At 44.0% G+C, this 17,466-nt stretch overlaps 1 protein-coding gene across 50 annotated transcripts in view; it reads right to left on the reverse strand.

Moving 5' to 3' along the window:
- The window catches only part of LOC101715682 (uncharacterized), a 348,006-nt gene that overhangs the window by 225,942 nt on the left and 104,598 nt on the right, over positions 1 to 17,466 (reverse strand). For 38 of the 50 annotated variants that reach the window (XR_015449162.1, XR_015449159.1, XR_015449157.1 and 35 more), the window contains 2 exons: positions 3,427 to 3,495; positions 3,069 to 3,179 (listed from right to left, as the gene is read on the reverse strand). The exons of 8 other annotated variants lie outside the window; for them this stretch is intronic. The gene's annotated coding sequence lies outside the window, so the exon portion shown is untranslated. The remainder of the gene's footprint in view (positions 1 to 3,068; positions 3,180 to 3,426; positions 3,496 to 17,466) is intronic. 4 more of the 50 variants (XR_015449161.1, XM_087206116.1, XM_087206112.1 and 1 more) reach the window with 1 other exon arrangement.

A 17,466-nucleotide genomic window follows, 5' to 3' on the forward strand; every position in this document is an offset into this window, starting at 1 on the left:
TGAATTCAATCCCCAGTACCGAAAAAAAAAAAAGGAGACTTTAGAAAAATTTAGTTCAAAATGTATTTTGTTTTAGAGGGAAAACTGAAGCCTGGAGAAATGAAGTAACTCACTCACTCAAGATCAGACAGCAATTTGCTTATAGAGCTAGGACGAGAATCCAGATCTTAAGTACAGACTTTATGAGATACACCCCAAGCTTGAATTCTTTTTTCACTATTCTCAAAATTCTTTTACATTGATTTCTTGAGAGTTTTTTTCTTTTCTGACTATAGAAATTTTCTTTCCTTTTTTCGTTTTTTTTAAATTTGACCTGATGTTCTTTTCCTTCAGTTTAAACTCATTCTCTATTTTAACCAATCTTCTCTCTTTTTTTCAAAATGTACATGATATTTGCTATACCTGACTCTTAAAACAATAATGTCTAGTGGGAGGGGAAGGGGAAAGGAAAAATTATGAGAAAAGGAAAAAATGGAAACAAAGTCTTTGTAAATAGGGAAGGGTGGAGAGGGGGAAGGGTGCACAGGTAATGGGGAAAAAATAAGAACCAAGATATATCATGTACAGGTACAAGTACCCAATGATAAATGTAAACATATTATATACCTATAATGTGCCAATAAAAGAAGTTAAGCAAATAATAATAATAATAATAATAATAATAATAATAATAATAATATCTACATAGCTCTCTTCCAGAGTCTATAAGAGACTGGATGACATGATATTCTACATAGAAGACCCAAAGAACTCCACAAAAACTCTTAGAATTAATAACCAAATTCAGCAACATAGCTGAATACAAGATCAACACACAAAAATCAGTGGTATTTGTGTACATCAACAATGAATGGGATGCGAAGGAAATTATGAAAGCAATACCATTTCCAGAAGCTTCAAGAAAAATGAAATACCTAGGAATTAACCAAACCAAGGAAATGAAAGATCTCTACAAAGAAAACTACCCTACTCTGAAAAAGGAGATTGAAGGGGACATCAAAAAATGGAAAGATGTCCCCTGTTCCTAGATAGGCAGAACCAATATAGTCAAAATAACAGTACCCCCAAAACTGTTATGCAGATTCAATGCAGTCCCACTCAAAATATCAACATCATACTATACAGAGCTAGACAAAACAATCCTAAAATTCATATGGAACCTGAAGAGACTCAGAATAGCAAAAGCAATATTGGGCAATAAGACCAAACCAGGAGGCATTACAATACCTGACCTCAAGCTATACTGCAAAGCAATAGTGATAAAAATGGCATGGTACTGAAACAAAAGTGGATACGTGAATCAGTGGAACAGAATAGAGGATACAGAAACAACCCCAGACACATTCAACTATTTTATCTTTGACAACAGACCCAAAAGCATACATTGGAGGAAAGATAGGTCTATTCAACAAGTGTTGCTGGGAGAACTGGATAACTGTTTGCAGTACATTGAAACCGGACCCATGTCTTCTCACATGTACTAAATAAAAATGAAAATGGATCAAAGATATAAACATTAAATCTACTGGAAGATCAAATAGATAAAACATTTGAAGCCATAGGTGTAGGAAAGGATTTTCTAAACAAAACTCCAATTGCACAAGAAATAAAAGCAAGAATCAACAAATGGGGTTAAATCAGACTAAAAAGCTTCTGCACATCAAAAGAATCACAGACAGAGAACCAATATCTAGAATATATAAAGAACTCAATGAAATTACACTACCTAGAATTAAAGACCCAGTCAAGAAATGGGCAAGGAAAATGAACAGACACTTCACAGAAGTACAAATGGTCAACAGATATAGGAAAAAATGCTCAACATCTCTGGCCATTAGAGAAATGCAAACTAAAACAATGCTAAGATTCTATCTTACTCCAGAAAGAATGGCAATCATCAAGAAATTTAAAAATAGTAAATGCTTGCAGGACTGTTGTGAAAAAGAACCCTCCAACATTGTTGGTGGGAATGTAAACTACTACAACCATCATAAAAATCAATATGGAGACCTGGTCTCCACTCTGCTGACAGATAGGAGGCACAGTGTCCAAGACAATCTTTAGAACAGAACTCAGATAAAACAATCAGAAATGTCTGCTCTGACTCTTCTGACTTAACCTTTCATACACTGCCTGCAAGGGAGCTAAAGAACAGCCAATCACCTGTCTTCCTCTGATAACCTTCCTGACACTTCAGGGTCTATATTAAGTTACTTCTCAGGCTTTGCTTCTCCAGCATAGCTACATTCTCACTCAGAATCATTAAGAAATAAAAGCAATCAGATCACAACAACCCCACAGCCTTGCTTGTGGTGTTTGAGATGTTGGTCCACCCTAACTGGCCCACACCCAGGCACTTCTATCACTTAGAGGGTCTGCAGTTCTCACTTTAAGAACAATCCTCCAGGACTGGGGATTTACCTCAGTGGTTCCGCCTCCTGCCTCACAACCGCAAGGTCCCAAGTTCGATCCCCCATACCAAAAAAATGAAAAATAGAACAATCCTCCAGTGGAAGGAACAGAGGATGGGGTGGATTGGGCCTGTATTGCAATAGATGCTCTGAGCTTTTCCCCTCTTTCAGGCAGGGCATACATAAATAGATACTTCTAAAACACTAGCCCAGTTGTCTTGCTCTTTTTGGATTCACACCCCTATCAAAAAAAGTATTTTGACCACATATCCCCTATATATAAATAATGTCTACTTAAATATAATGATATCCATGTGCCATCCATGGATCAATTATATATATTGTATAATACAGCATTTGTGAAAATGGGCAGTTTTCAAGGATGAGATTTTTAGAAACCAAATATAAATAAAAGTACTAATAGTTTTTCCCCTGGCCCTAGCAGAACATTCCACACACTCCCCTTTTAAGAGAACCCTTGGTTCATCAAAGGCTTTGAACTAAAGTCACAAACTGGCAGCCCACAGGCCAAATGTAGCCCACAGATGTGTTTTGTTTGGCTTGAACAATGTTTTCAAACTTTTCTATTAGTTTCTAACACTTAAAAGTTGGACACATTCACATAAAAATGTGGAGATTTTTCACCATTTTACTCACAGCTTTATCCCCCTTGTTTGATGCATAATAGGCACTCAGTATTTGTTTAATTGAATTTCCAACTTCTCTCCACAAAAGATGAGGCTGGCATTTCTTCCTGGCAGTAATCACCTGGAGATGAGTAAGGATGACTCCTTTTAGCAGCATATTGGCTCACTTTCCTGAGTCACAGGCCCTACCATTGCCTGTTGCCCTCTACCAGTAGGTAGTTTCACTCAGCCCTGTTTCCTGTATGGCCCCATTAGTACCTGAACAAACACTTTTGTCTCTGGGTTTTTTGGGTTGTGTGATAGCCTCCATCAGCCCCATAAGGTTAAACAAAATCAATATTCTATTTGAAATACCAAGTTATACAAACCTATGAATATGATCCTGATTCTGCCAGTTATCATCCTTGGGGAATTTGCTCTAGGAGGCATTTGGCAATCTGGAAAATAACAACACAATTCCTTCTTCACAGCTTGTTTAAGAATTAAAATAAAAATGATAATATCTGTGGGCTGCTTTGTAAATTGCAAAGTACTATGAAAATGCAAAGGCTTATCATCATTATAGCTGCATTTGTCCTCCTAAAGGAATAGCTGGAGATGGAGTAAAGAATCCTAATGTCGACTCCAGGAGCTAGTCACCCTCCCCTAGGTCTAACACATGTCTCAATACACCCACCTCCCAGACTGACCCTACCATCCACCACTTTGGATTTCAAGGTTTAGTGGATGACAAATGAAGGAAGGGGCTGAAAAATAAAGAACAATCCACAAGCCTAAAGGTTGGGTTCAATTTCTTCTACTAATATTCACTTCTTTATTTCACTCTTTCTTGTTCTCAAGTCATTAAATTCTTACGACTTAATGCACTATCAGACTCAGAGCTCAATGCCTTACTCCCAGAGACCAGCGCTGCACCCAGTCTTTCCACTCTGGAGCCCAAGAGCAAGTCCTGGGTTCCCAGCCCTCTGCTTTTTGTTTCCTTGCATACAGACTTCTCTTAGAATTCTAACCTTGTTATTCACCTCTTGGAAACTTGGCCAAGGTAGCTGTCCTCTTCCAGTTTTTTATCAACAGGAAAACTATTTCTGTCACACTTAAGTCTAGCTTCCCAGCAGCAGCACCTCTCTCTCATTCTCTCTCTCTCTCCCTCCCTCCCTCTTCTTCTCTCCTTCTCTCTTTTCCTCTTCTTCTCTCTCCCTCCATTCAGTTCTAGCTCCCCTATAAATGTTTTGCTGGATGTAGGCTAAATTACATGAAATTAGCAGTATTCAACCATTTGTGACCTAGAATAGGGGACAATGCTTATGTTTTGACTAAATACATTTGATACAGGGACCCAGACTTGGGGGTTTTTATAACCTCCAAATCTTCCTATTTCAAGCCAAAGCCAGTTGTTCTTGTCTGTTTTTTTCATGATAATTCCACTCTAGCCCTGAGACAAATACTGTGGCTTCTTATGTGCTCGTGGGCTTCCTTCCTCACCAACCTGAGCTATGGTTACCAGACAATTCCTTGAACTAAAATCTCTAGTAAACAAATACATTCTGAATAAAACAGATTCTGGTCTCTTCAGCTTCTCTTCTGGTTCCTATGGAGAGAAAAAATGATAGCATATGTCCTCTGCTTAAAGGAAAATAGGCATCATCTCAGGATCTTCCACCTCCCACCATCTGGAAAATTTCGTATTTCTCCCTTGTTCTTTCAACCCTTTGTGAGTTTCCAAAATGCCCTACCTCTTGCTTTTTGGTTGTTCTGTCCATCAGCAAGAATTCTTGTGGTGCCTGCCCTCTCGTCATCACAGAGAATGCACTTAACATACAGGGTTCTTCCTCTTTCACCAAAGTCATTTATTAATTGTCTGCCTTAATGTAGTGTACTTTCTTAAACATTATGTATGAAATACCTATCTCACTAGTTTGATCCAATAAATTGGGCCCATGCTTCCCTTCTCAGGAAACCTACCTTAATAATCCACAAAACTGTGAGCTCCCTGGTACATTAACCAGACCATGTTAGTTGTTGTGAATTCTTCAAACTTAGGAAGTTTCCTAGCACAAAAATCTGTGGACTCAAGCTAAGTTATTTGAGTTGGATAGATTCAATGAGGCTCTAAACAATTCCCAGGAGGCATTTCTGTCTTTGTCCAAATTCTCTGGCTCAGGTGCAAAAATGGAACAACAAGGATCTTCATGAAGATTTTTTCTCTCTGTTCTTTTTCCCTAATGGCTGCCCTTCTTGGGGTGCATTTAACCCTCTAGAGGTTCCTTGATTCATATGTGCAAATTGTAGCCCAGAAGAGCAGCAGCAGGTGGAGAGCTGTGGCTCCAGAGGCAGAGACTTTCTACCAAGACATATGGGACTATTTTGTACAATATCACAGCTGACCTTTATCCACTCCTCTCCCCATGTTATATTATTTTGACATTTACCATGCACCTGCTGTGCATTAAGCACTGTGCTTTTATATAGATTAGCTCATTTCATGAAGAGCAGAAATTCCAAATTATCTCTGGGCTGGTAAAGTCCATCAATATTCTTGGGTCTCTGGCCTATTTCCAGATCTGTGTGTGTGTGTGTGTGTGTGTGTGTGTGTGTGTGTGTTATTGGATTTCACAGTGTTCTTCCAGTTCACGTTTGCTAAAAATTCTACACAGCTCTGAGATCTAGTTTCTTCTAGAAGAAGTCCCAGTGGAGTTTCCAAGCCTCTCCTAACCTCAGCTTTCCTCCACAGAATAAAACCTGAGCCAGCACAGATGGCTTAGATCTTGAAGTTCCCCCAGGAAGCAGGAGTACAGAAATGAGAGAAACAGGGAAGTAGGGAGGAGAGAAAGGAGGAGGTTTAACACAAGGGTACACCATGAACTGGTCACCACTCTTGGAAACTGATGTTCAGGCTTGCTAGGATCTCCTGAAGAGCAACATAGAATGAGCCTCACCAATGTCTTGGAGGGGTGACAGTTGATTGATTGTGTCAAGTTGAGTAACGAATGCTCAACTAATTGCATCAGCATAGTTCTAGGTGTTGCTGAAGGGATTTACTGAAAACAGAAGACCCACCCTGGGTGTGAGTGGCACCAACCAATAGGCTTATAGCCTGAATGGAATACAAGAAAAATGAAGAAGGAAGGCTCGCTTCTGTGTCTCCACAGGAGCTCCAGCCTTCACCTTGGTCATAGTCTCCTAGCTTCAAGCACAGACTCTTCATAACTTTCACTGAAGACCCTTCAGCCTCCTGATTCAGATTGGCACAGGACACTGCAGTGAGCTCCAGGCCTTCGAACTTTGGATCTGTCAGATCTCCAGCGCACAGATCGCCTTTTGTGCACTCTTTCACACCTGATTCTTTAGGTGGCCATTGTAAGCCTACTTTGTAAATCCTTATATGTTTATATATCTTACATTAAATCTGTTTCTCTAGTGAGCACTGACTGATATAGAGGGATGGTTTTCTGTTTTAGGCCATTTTCTTAGAAGGCTTATAAGGAAATACGTAAGTTAAACTAATTGTATAAAGAAAAGAGGTTTATTTAGTTCACTTCCCTGAAGTTTCAAGGGCATAGCAGTGGTGTTGCTCAGTTCTGGTGAAGGCATCATGGTGGAATGGAATCATAATTATGGGAGCATGTTCAGGAGCCAGAAAGCACATTGTAGAACAGGAAGCCAGGGAGCAGTTCAAGGGTTATCTCCAACAAGAATGAACTCAGGGTCCCACGAAAACTAGCTTAATCCTTTCCCCTGGTGACCTAAGGACTTCCTGGTAGGTCTCACCTTTTAAAGGTCCCACCACCTTCCAACACTGCCACTGTGAAGACCAAGCCTCCAACACATAGACCCTTGGGAAATAAACCACATCCATCCCATTGGAGCTCCCATTCACCACTGGTCAAAGGTTTGCCCATGGGGGTTAACTCCCTCCAGTTTGTAATCATGACAGTGCCCAGCATTTACACACAGTAATGCCAGAGACACTCTAGGAGAAGGACTAAGATATAAGATACAGCTTAAACAAAACTAGTCAGGGCCTTCAAGTTGATTGCTATAATAATAGTGTAAAAGGTGGGCCAAGAATGTGTACAATTAGGATTTTCCAAATTGAGCAAAATATATCATGTGCTCAGTTAAATTTGAATTTGATAAATTTGATAAGTAAAAAATTGTAAGTGAGTATAAATATGTTTCATAAATTTGGGGAATAGTTATGCTAAATAAGTTATTCATTGCCTACCTGAAATTCAAACTGGACTTGGTACTGTGTATTTCATCTGGGAAACCTAATGCACAGCTCGGCATGGGAGGAGTACACTACAAAGCCTCAGTCCCATCCCTGCAATCTCCTTTAAGGACTTAATCTATCTGCCTTGTGATCTTTCAATTTCCCATTTCACCAAGCCTTGAGCATAGACATTGCTCAATTCTGAGTGAAGAGCTGTGATTCATCTGCACAAGGGCAGGAGCCGTAACAGGACAAAACACAGCCGAGTAAAATAAAACAGGACACAGATGAGCTCTATCTAAGCAGCTCCTCGTTCCCTGGAGCTGTGCTGTCCCGTAAAGAAGCTGTCAATCACATACACCTACTCAATTCAAATACCAATAAGTGCCAAGTCAGCTCTTCAGTGGCACACAGCACATTGCAAGTGCTCCAGAGCCACACATGGCTAAAGGCCACTTTTCTGGCCATTGCAGACATAGAGCTCTTTCATCATCACAGGAAGTTCTACTGAGCAATGCTGTAAGAGCACAGTCAACATTCACATGAGCCAAGAGATCCTTTATAGCTTAATCCTGACCACATTTGGCTAGCTCATCCCCTGCCACACCCATCCCAGAGGCTCCCATATTCTCTACACCAAAGCACATGTTCTTCCTGGCCAGCACTTGCACTTAACCATGACGTTTTCCATAGGGTTTCCTTGGGTGAGAATGCCCTCATTTCCCTGTACCCTACCCTGCCTTCTCTTCCTGTCGGCAGACAACCCTGCTCACCACTGAAGGTCCACAACCCTCCCAGGAAGAATCAACCTATTCCTCCCTGTGGTTTCCCAAGTGGTGTTTCCTTTACAGCATCCACACCACGATGGCCTCAAGTTCTCATGAGGCTCTCTCTTGTTAGTCTATGAAGACCTTGGACAAGGACTTGGTCTCATTTATTTATTTTTATTTTACTCTTTTTAATATTATTTTATCTTTTTTCTCCCTGACAGAAAGAATATACGTTTATTTTTAATTGACAGATAATAATTGCATATATGTGTAGGGCACAGCATAATGCTTTTATGGATGTGCTGTATACATTATGGAATGATTAAGTCAAGCTAATTAACACCCCAGCATCTCACACAGATTTGTGTGTGTGTTGAACATTCAGCAATTTGAAATATACACTACATTATTATTAACTACAGTCCTCATGTTGTGCAATGATAGAAATTTATTCCTCCAGTCTCACTGCAACAATGCAACACCCGCCACCCCCCTTCTCCCTCCTCAGCCTCTGGAAACCATCATCCCACTCCCTACTTGTGTGAGTTCAACTCTTCCTAGATTCCACACATGAGTGAGATCATGAAATGTCTTTCTGAGTCTGGTTTATTTCACTAGCACAGTGTCCTCCAGGTTCACCCAGGTTGTTGAAAATGATAGGATTCTTTTTAAGGCTGAGTAATACTCCACTGTGTATATGGTATATGAACCACATTTTTATATCCTCCGGCTGAATCGAGAGGTTGGCAGAGACAAGTCACTTGGTCAGTGTCTAGATCAGTTCCCTTCAGGGTTTGGCCAGGGGTCCTACTTCTCTTCCTCATCAAAATGGTCCTGGCTCCAGTGTCGACCCTAAGGGAATGGCTCACCTGGAAGCCTCTATTGCCTTCCAGAGACAGTGAAGACTTGGAGAGAGCCCAGAGCTGGAAGCAGGAGCTCAGACCTCATTGGTGGTCCTGGAGAAGAGACTTGCTGAAGGCAGCAGCCCCTGAACTCTTCTCTGTAGGGCACAACAGGATGCTCGGAGGAAGGCAGCAAGGAAGGGTTGTCTCTGAACACACACACACACACACACACACACACACACACGCCATTCTTTTCCAGTGGCATATTCTGTCTGACCTCTCTGGCCTCCAGCACTGGCGGTTCTCCCAGCCTCCCACACGGACATTCTCCTCAGGGCACAGCCCCACGCACCTGCCTCAATGAGCCCTGGGGTCCTGCAGAGCCTCCTGTGGCTGATCATTCCGGTGCCTGTGGCCTAAGGCCCCTTCCAAAGGAGCTTACCCATCATTCCTCACCACCTTTCCCGCCATGTCTCCTCCCCCTGTTGGCCTTTTCCGGGTTACATGTCCCACCACCCTCAAACTCCCTTACTAGAAATCTCCTTGACAAACTTGGTGCCCCTTCCTCCTCCCCTGAAGCCACCTCTTTCGGCCAGTCAGAAGATGCTGCCCTCTGGACACCTGCAGTAGACCGCACCCCCACCTCCCTCTGACACACGACTCTCACTGCCACAGGACTTATGGTGACTTCTTCTATCCCAAGAGCTTTGTAACCCCTTCCATCCATCTAGTCAGAAATGTCTTCCTAAAATACAAATAACTCTTCTCCTGAGGCCACTGCTCTTCTCTCTGCCTGCAAAGCAGAACAAAAGCCAAACTCCTTGCACAAGTCACTCCCAGATCTGACCCCTACTTGGCTGCCTGCCCTTCCCTGGAACACGCCTTCCACTTTCCCACTCATCTGCCTTTTGTCCACCTGCCATGTTCCTACCCCACATGTAGGCTTCAAAGTTCAGCTCAAACACCACCCCTCTGTGTGACAGGGTGGGGGCGGCAGGGCTGGCTGCCATCTTCACTGGGGCTGCCTGCCTGAGTTCATGCCCAACTTCCACTTATGCAAGCTGAAAACTCAAAAAAGGCAGCGAACCTCTCTGGGCTTCAGTTTCTCCATCCACAAAACAGGATCATTGGGTTACCTGCCAGCAGGTGAGCAGGTTGGGTGAGGTCCATTAAAAGCATGCAGCATGTGCCAGGTACCTAGCTGTCCCTTTCCATCTTTGCTAATATTGCTGTCATTTCTCAGGCAGAGTTCATCAAACCTGCCTCCTCCCTTCAACCACATTTGCTTGAATCCAGCATGGGGCTTAATTCTTTGGCTTTGTAATGAGCTTGGTTTCGCCTGTGGCTACCTCACTCAAAGGGCACCAGGATCAAGTCTGGTATGACCTGGAACCTTCCCAAGAGGAGTACAGATGTGCTAAGCCCATGATCACTGAGTTCATTCTCTCCCTTTCCTTGGCTCTCCATCCACTCCCAATAAAGGCCTTTTTGCTCTGACTATACAGAAGGTGTGTGTGAGAGTGTGAGAAAGTGTGTGAGTATAACAAAACTGTGTGTGATGTTCTGAGAGTGTGGCAGTATCTGAGTGTATGAAAAGGATACGAGCACGTGACAAATGTGAGAGAGTGTGTGGATGTGTCTATGTAAGTAAGCAGGTGGGTATGTCTGTAAGAGTGTACATACGTGAATGTGAGAATGTGTATTGTGAGGTGTGTGTGAGTTGATATGTGTGCCTATGAGTAGATGTGAGTGTGCACATGTGTGAGTAGGTGTGTATAAGAATAAAATGTGGCTCTATGCATGTGTGAGTGTGCCTGTGAATGTGCAGGTATGAGGTGTATGTAAGTGCACGTATGTATAAGTGTGTATGTGCGAGTGTTTGTGGTAGTATGTGAGAATGTGTGAACATGAGTGAGCATATGAGAACGTGCAAATGTGTGAGTACGTATTGGACAAGGCTGCTTCCCAGGACAAATCCAGTTTCCCATCCCCTTAGCTACACATAGAAGAGTCAAAATGCCTACATGTCTGCTTGTTGTTCTGATATGATCATACAAAGCTACAATGCACTTATTCAGCTGGTTTCTTCTCCCATCTTCCCCCTGCTACCTTGCAGAGAGTACAGACAGCCGACAAGAAATCAGGCAAGATCACGGGCCACGCGTAATGCAGCCTGGTTGCCTCCGGGAGGGTGCAGACAACATTGGATCATGTCCTCGAGACTTGCAGGCCTGGAGGAGGGAAGTTTGTTCTTCCCACACCATAAGACTAGCCATATTTTCTGAGCACTTGCTATTTGCTCAGCAACAAAAAAAACTCACCCAGAGTCTCACAGCTAGCAAGTGACAGAGCCCAAGTTCAAGCCAGGAAGCATGATGATGTTTGTTGTGTGAAGTGGATCGGTGTTGTGGGTGTGACTGCTGGCTTTATTGTCAGAAATGGCTGTTTGGGGCTTTTGTCCCACTGCTCTACTACCGAGACCTAAGCGTTTTTTTTAAAAGAGTGTGTTCGTGTGTTTGTGTGTGTGTGTGTGTGTGTGTGTATGTATGTGTGTGTGTGTAAAACCAGGAAATGAAAACTGGCAACTTGAGCAGGGGCCAGATAAAAGAGAACGGGAGTCCAACCAAAGCCTCATGAGTCACAAATGCTCAACCTCGTGGGTCTGTAAAGTGCCCCTCTGGGGTTGGAGCCCAGTAACTGACCCGGGCCTAGAGAATCAGCCTGATACCAGGCGAGTGCCAGCTGGACCGTAGGCAGCAGCAATTTGTTCCTGGTGGAAGCCAAGCCACTTGGAGTTGTCAGATCAGCAGATGTCAGGGCAGGGCTGGGGCTGCAGGAGCCCAAGCTACAGTGGAGCCCATGGCTGCTGCTATTCACTCACACTGGCAGAGCAACCTATTATAGTGGTCAATCTTAGAATGAGCCCCAAAGACCACAGACAACAGAATCCCCCAGAGTGTTTGCTGCATTGACATTCTTGAGCTTCTCCCTCCTGAGTCACTCTGGTGGGAGGTGACCTTGAAATCTACATTTTTAACAACTACCTCTGGTGGTTCTGGATTCCTTAGAAGCAAACCCAGAGAGAAAGAATCCTAAGTACTAAATTAATATAGACATGAGGGCCCCCAGCAGCATTGAGGCAATGGAGGAAGGAGGAAGCCAAGCAAGGGTATAAGCTCAGGGAAAAGTCCTTCAGAGAGTGGCTTCCTGGGTGTCCCTCCAGGGACTCTGCAGTGTCACCACACACCAGAGTCAGCCACCCTAAGTCTTTCAAGTATCCAGATCTGCTCACACCTAAGACTTCTCCAAGTGACTTCCTTATTAGAATGAATGATGGAAATGGGTTCTCTTTGTAATACTTAAGATATTCCCAATGTGCGGACCAGCTAAAAGAGTTTAGGAACAACACCACCTGGCATGAAGGAGATATGAGCTCAAGGATACCCAGGCCTGCACCAGGGATAGCTCCCAGGACATGACCCCTAATCAGGCCTGTGTCCAGCCCTGGGTAAAGAGACTTTATAGTTGCCTGACGCTGAGTATCATGATAACAGGATCCTGCCTCTGGAATTGGGTTGTTTTTGCCTTGGGTGAACCTTCAGGGGGGGCGGTCAGAGCATCCACAGGGATGAGAATGAAGGATTATTTAAGCTAACAGAGGACACGACACACCTGTGTGACTCTGATGCTGATTTAATACAGTACACCCTTGAGTTTCGACTGGCCTGACATACAAACAACTTGGGTTACAACCAGAATTTTAGTTTTAACTTATAAACAAAGTCTTGGGTTATAACCTGAATGCCAGCCACTTGTGCTTCCAGATGGTCTCAGATACAGATGTAACCCTTAAAGAGTTCTGGAAGGAACATTCCACAACCTTTCCTGTGTGAGGTTGAGAAATCCTGGGCCAATATCTCTCTAAAGATACTGAGATCTGTCTGTATACAAGAGAGAGACTTTGGAGGCTGTGTAGTGGACCCTGAGCTTTCAGTTGGCCAACTTGACTTACAACCAGCCCTTGCAAATGAATTGAGCTCATTCATCAAGAGTGCACTGTAACTTCAGTTCTGAATGTGGTCTGAGATGTGCTTCATTCGAAGGCAGGGATAAGAAGCAACAGCTCAGCTCATTCAGGTTTCTTCAGCTCTGCCATTAACCACTGGAAAGTACCTAGGAATCAAGTTTGAGCAGATTCACTCTGGTTGGCTTGTGACATGGAGGACACCCTAGAATTGACACACTTACTGCTGGATGAGAGAAAGACGTTTCCAAGTGTTTATAATTATGATAGAGTTCCCCAGGATATGTGCCTCAGATTCACCTAGGAGCATGTTCAGTACAATTTCTGGCCCTTCCCCAGACCTACTAAGTCAGAGTCAATGTTGGGGGAGTGGAGTGCAGGGCAGCTAACTTTCCATTGATTTTCTGCACACTAAAATTTGAGTCACTGCTAAGGAAATCTCTTCTCATATCCCCATCCCCGGAGTCAAAGACTGGTGGTGTAGTGGACTTCGAAAGCATGAGTTTTACCCACTAATTATTTCTTAACTATGCCTTGTAGGCAGCTCTGGATAAGGTAGAACCACCTAGAAGGCAGGTTCATAGAAATAGGGTACTTGGAATCTTACAGACATCTCTAGTAAGAATTCAAGCAGGTGGGCATTTATTGCCTTGGCTGCCAAGGGCTAGCTCCCTGCTCTGTCCACCTGTCAAGCCTGCCCACACCTTCCATGTTCACCATCCAGTAGAGGGTAAGAAGATGGCACCTGGGGGAAAGAAAAGTGAAAGACGAATACCTGAAGGAAGGAGTGGAGATGGTTTCTCAAGATACGGTGTGTTGGCCAAACCAGATCACCATCCCCTCTGACCACAAAAAGCTAACCATAAAACTGAGAGTGTGCTGGGTGTGGTGGCACACACCTATCATCCCAGGACTCTGGCAGGATGAGGCAGGAGGACTACGAATTCAAGCTGAACCTGTGCAATTTAGCAACTTAGTGAGATCCTGCCTTAAAATAAAAAAGGAATGGGAATGTAGCTCACTATAAAAGCCTTGGGTTCAAGTCCCAGTACCAAAAAAACCTGAGCCTGAGAGCATTTCAAAAGCAGCATTCTCCAGACCTACTAAGCTCCATTCTTCAAACTGGAAGAGGCATTGAAGGAATTAGAACCTAAGGGGGAAAAAAAACTCACTGCCAGCAACTTTACAAATGGAGCAGGATGGAAAAGAAAAGCACAGCAACAAGAAAAGAGGAAAGCCAAAAAGTAATTGTGGAATATATTACAAACAATGTCACCAATATGCAGACCAATCAAAAAGAGAAATAATGGCTTCATCACTGCTTTACACAACAATTTGCTGTAAGAAAGAACAATTCTCCATTCCATGATCAAATCTCCACACTACTTTGTTTAATTGATCCCTGTGCTCATTACCTTCATGGCCAATATTTTACATGTAAATATTTCAAGGTGTTGGTTTTATCAGGGTCAACCCTTTGGTTAGTAAAAAAAAAAGGGGGGGGATTTTTTTCTTTAAAATATAAATCAAAAGAATTCAGGGCCAAGGATTTAGCTCAGTGGTGCCACTGCCTGCCTCGCAAGCTCAAGCTCCTGAGTTCAATCCCTGGTACCAAAAAAAAAGAAATAAAGAATTCAAGCTGGTGGCAAACACCCAATAGAGCTTCTAACCATGATCCCAACAGGGAAATTATTATTCAGGTATATGCTTGTAGGACTTAGTAAAGTTCAGAAATGTATATAGCATCTCCACCTTTAGTAAAGCAAAGATGTGAGCAGGTGGGTGGAGGGGAGAGACAATGGACTTGTCTTTGGTGGCAGTGGAAATAGGAGTTAGAGGAAAGAGTAGCCCATTCTGTAATCAGTCTTTGGGGGAGAAGCAGAGCAAGGAATAGAATGGAGGGTGAGAAGGCAGGAAAGCAAGACACAGCCAAGCCTCCCTCTGGCCTGGAAGTTTTAGGGAACACTGATGAACATCTGATAACTGCCCCATGCCAGACATGATAATAGGTGCTCTCTCTGCTCCCTGAGACTCTGATCAGGGGAGACAAAAACAAAGCTAGATCTCATCGGTGAGTGATTGGTAGCAAGGTGAGACTCAGCAAATCTTGGAACTAGAAAGTACAAAACCTACACACAGACTCTAAGTCTAACTGGCTTCAAGTTGCAATACTTGAAAAAGTAGGGGTCCAGAAACTAACTTCCTTCCTTCCTTCTTTCCTTCTCTCCTTCTCTCTCCCTCCCTTCTTTCTTTCCTTCCTTGTTGCTGACACTATGGGCCTGAAAAAAAACCGGTTTATCAAGCATATTCCTCTCCATTATGTCTACAATGCTGGCATTCACCCCAAGAAGTATGAATATCATCATTCTTATTTTAAATAATGTACAAACTGTCTAATGTCCCACAGCTAGTCCTATACTTTATAGTCTTGCCTTCATCCTTTCCTTTCTGAGGCAGCAGTTGAACCAACTCACCCAACCTCATGAGCTCCTGGCCCACACCTGCCAAGGTGGCCATCAGAATGAGGACAAACTGGGACAGAGAAAATATGCCTCAGCACGCAGTCTGAGTGCCCGGAGTTATGGGCCATGCCAAGGCTGGGCTCCAGCATGAACTAAAGCTCCCCTCCCCCTTGACACTTCCCACCTGGCCAAAGCAGCAGGGGATAGGAGAGCAAAGGAAAGTACATGTTAACCATTCGCAAATCTTAGGAGATGTGTGAACACTGCGAACCAGAACACGATGTGTTCCCACTCCACAGGGGCACCAGGCCTGAGGGCTGGGGCACAGGCAGAGCCACCTGCTAGAGGAGCAATTAATAGAAGAGAAAATAGGAAGTAGAGGGTGGCAGAAGCCTGAGCTAAAAGGATCAGGATGCAGGATTGAGTGTGGAGGGCAGGGCAGTTTGTTGAAGGCTCAGTAGGAGGGGTGGGCGAGGTTGAGAGTTTTTGGCTTCATCACCAGACATGTGCAGGCAGAGCTCACTGCCCCAACTCCCGGGGACACCCAGGCTGGGCTGAAGAGAGGAAAAGGTCAGCCCTACCTCTTAGAGCTGAGAGGATGAGAAGGGAAGAAAGACAAGGCTAGCCTTTGAGGGGATCCTGGGGGTGGGGAAAAGAAGAGAACTGTGGCCTGAATCTAGAATCCCACTGACCCAGAACCTCACCATGTGCTCTTTCTGGTTGCTAGGTTAACAGGGATAAAAGATGAGGAAAACAAACCAACAAAACATGCAGAACAACTCTTTCACCTCCCTTGACCTTGCAAAAAGCAGCCCCATTGGGCGATTAGTGAGAGCACACAAGCCGGTTTAATAGAGGGTTCCCAGCACCACCACCATGAGCAGGAGCTGCTAGCAGGGGCCACCTCTTCCACTCCTAGCTTGGGCTGGGAAAATTATCAGGATAAACTGCCAGCCCAGGTCATCCAATCTTGGGAAGCAGCGGCCAATCCCTCATCTCTGCAGCTGTCAGGCAGCCTTTGCAGGCACAGCTCTGGTTACAGAGATGAGCAGGCACGGAAGCCACTGGCCCAGGCATGGTGCATGGCTGGGTATCCTAACTTGGGAGAGAGAGGAGGTGAACAGGGGGGTGGAGGAGGGATTTGCAAGGTGGCTGCTCCCTTTCTCTGCTCTTCACCCCCTCCCTCCATACATCTTACTTTTTTCTCCAGAGACTATAGACTTTCCTTTCCCAGGCTAGCCTGTGAGTGGCCCTCTGTCCTCAGCCTGGCCACAATAAACCACGTGTGAGCAGCGCATCTTATGAATCTGTCAGGTCAGAAATGTGTCACATTTGGCCCAAAGCCATTCTCTTTGTCCATGTGCCTACATGTGCTCCTTTTGGTCTGGGCAACAAATACATGTGGATGTTTGTACTGTCTTCCTTCCAATCCTAACCAGTGGGGAGAAGCTTTGTGTCTATTGGGCTCTATGAGACCCTGTTGCACCCCAAGTAGTACCCAGCATCTTTAGAGTGTTCAGCCAAGAGCTGCAGATGACCAGAGCAAGCACACACCACACAGTCTTCCAAGGTGAACTCAGCAGCCCAAAAGAAGGGGCCTTGCTTACTCAAGAAGAGAAACTAGAAGTCCACAACTTGGGTCTCACCAAAGGAGATGGTGGGGGTGGGATCTTCTGCCTAGTGGCTGAGAACTTCAGAAAGCAGATGATATTTGGGGTGGGAAGAAGTCCTCAGCTTGATCTATACCCCAAATAAAGTACAAGAAACCACTGGAAGCCAAACCACATAGTATTAATCCGACCAAACTGATCAGCTATTAAAAGGACAGAGAGATCGGCTTGACTCAGCCCCAACACTACCTCAAGGTTGCCCATTGGTAGACTTCTGAAATTTATTTGTAGCACTTATTTAACAATTACTATACATCAGTTCTAAATCAGGTTAAGGCAGTAAGTTGCTACGGTTTAATCCCTGTGCAACCCTTAGGAATATCTTCACCTCTCTGTTGGTCTGAGTCCTTCCATAAAATCCAGGGGTCTGTAAAACTAATTACTTTAGTGACCTAATCAATCCACACCAGTGAATGAATCATGG

This window comes from Heterocephalus glaber, unplaced genomic scaffold, assembly GCF_053883595.1.
Source record: "Heterocephalus glaber isolate CG9 unplaced genomic scaffold, H.glaber_assembly_v1.0 deba00000621, whole genome shotgun sequence".
Lineage (NCBI taxonomy): Eukaryota > Metazoa > Chordata > Mammalia > Rodentia > Bathyergidae > Heterocephalus > Heterocephalus glaber.